Below are 2500 nucleotides of genomic sequence, written 5' to 3' on the forward strand. Positions count from 1 at the left end.
TGAAGATCGATCGGAGGGCGGGACTTAGGAGAGGGAAACTCCTGTTGTAAAGTCTTGAATGGCTTGCTGACAACTCGAATATCATGTTTTCTAAGGAGTCTAGTTAGAGGCTGAGAAATGCCATTAATATAGGGGAGGACTGCTCTACGATCTAACAATTACCCCCAAAATGTTATCTCCAACATTCTAAAGAAGAAATCTTCTACTCAGCGAACAAATCCCATCCCAACACCTGAGGAACTTGTTTGCATGTTTTTTAAATGGGTTGCACCCTCCGAATTCTCCAATTATGCAGTCCTCCCCTATATTAATAGGGAGCTTTAGCAACGACGACGGGAACGGCAACGAGAACGTCATGTAAAAACATAAATTCACGTTATTGCGATCACTTCGCGACTATTCCAAGCCTTTTAATATGACAAAGGTGTTTCAGTCCCTCAGGAATGAAACCGTTACGAGCGGCGCTTAATTTAGGGGAGAAAAATGGAAATTTTTCTCCAGGTGCTGACGTTCTCCATAACACTTCAAACTTGGTAATTTCACGTTGTTGCTTTGCTGACGACGGCAAAGAAATGGACAAAAATGAAAAACGCACGTGCAGGGCGTGCAAAGCTATTGTTTTTGCCCACTAAATATGCAAATTTGTGACGTTCTCGTTGCCGTCGCCGTTGTCGTTGCTAAAGCTCCCTAATGGCATTTTTTACGACGCCTACGGCAACGAAAGCGTTAGTCCAAAATATAACTTAGCGCTATCGCAAGTATTTCGCGATTATTCCGTCTTGTTCACCTTGTACAATGCAGGCGCACTATCCTGTAACTGGGTGGGTACGAACGGTTTTGAATTCAAAACAGAAAATGAATGTTTCTTTGTTATATGCTCACGTTGTCTTCAAAACCTGTAAAAACATGGTGATTTCACGTTGTTGTTTCGTTGAGTACTGCAGAGAAATGCACGGAAATTCGTGTTGCACGTGCAGCATTTGGCTTTAACGGGAAGCCAACCAACCGCCATGTTTACAACAGAGCATTTAGGGCGACCCACTCCCCGTAAAATCATCTCTCACCTCTGTCTCGAGAAGACCAGACACGCGCGCTTCTTACCTTACGAGTTCATGGCTGTACAATCTGTTGAACTGAAATGTCAATTCCTGGTAACTTAACCAGCATCTTTTTTTTTTGGGGGGGGGGGGGGAGAGAGAAAAGGAAAGGGGGGAGGGTACGCCTCCTATCGGGGAGCCAGAACATTTACGCATGCGCGGACGGAATGTTTGAGCAAGAGAGAAAAACGCAGTACCTCCAGACACCGGCGCTGGAGCGTCGTACCAAACGAGTCATCCCGGGATTTCGGCCCGTGCGATCGCTCTTGGACGCAGTTGGCCCTTCACTGCTTTCTGCTACCGACCTTGCCTCCCGGTACGGCATTGAGGGAGAGATATGTCGGCCCCTAAACCATATGTGACAAATCCCACGCCCACTCACAGCTCCAAACCGCCCTTGTCAGTTTAAGGTAAGAATTCTATGACATATATATTGAAGGGAAAGTCATTTTCTCTCTCATATGGTAAGCACTGAAGTCGCAGATTACATATTGTGCGCACGCGCCCTGCTAAAGGCAACACACCAACATGCATGCATGCATAAACTTTATTCCATCTCGAATTTCAGAATAACTACAAGAGCTAATATCTTCGAGACATTAAATTTACAGCTAAAATACAAAGCATATACAGGTACATAACTAAATGCACATTATTTAAAGATATATTAATTAACAAGAAAAGCCGCTGTACAAAATGCCACCATCGATTCTCTTTTAAAGCCAGTAAACTCAGTGTTACGGACAAAATCAGGTAGCGCATTTCGCAACTTATCCCATACGTTCGAAAAAGAACTAAGACCTTAACTGGTTTTTTCAGGTTTATTGAGGGACAGAATGTAATTTCCGCGAAGATCATGCATAAGAAGATTTTCAATGCGCTTATTGCATAGAGATGTAGAGTTTGAGTTGAGTGGTAAGAAAGAGGACAGGTAATTTGCAAATATAAATCTCAATATTCTCTTATTTACATAATACTCTTTGCTTGACAAGAAATTACGAAAGGCCAGTTTTTTGCAACGAGGATAACAGCGAAAAAAAGCACTACTTTGTTGCGACTTTTCTATAGTGAAAACTTGTTCAGAAATCAAAAGTCTACGTTAACAGCACACATCAAGGTTACTCCTTAGTAGCTGGCTAGAGATCTTCTTCTCACTACTTTTTCCTCCGGCCGCGCTTTATATCAGCCATTTGATGAGGGCCAGTCTCGTGCCTCTCAAGTTGCCTCCTTCATGGCCAAAAGGATTTCTGGGTAATTCTGCCATTCCGTGACAAGGGAAGCCCCCGATTCTCATTTCATTGATTTTTTATAAGAAAAGCCGCTCTACAAAATGCGACCCTCGATTCTCTTTTAAAAGCAGTAAACTCAGTGGTACGGTAAAAAAAAGGTAGCGCATTTCGCGA

The sequence above is a fragment of the Montipora foliosa genome, chromosome 7 (genome assembly GCF_036669935.1).
Source record: "Montipora foliosa isolate CH-2021 chromosome 7, ASM3666993v2, whole genome shotgun sequence".
Taxonomy (NCBI): domain Eukaryota; kingdom Metazoa; phylum Cnidaria; class Anthozoa; order Scleractinia; family Acroporidae; genus Montipora; species Montipora foliosa.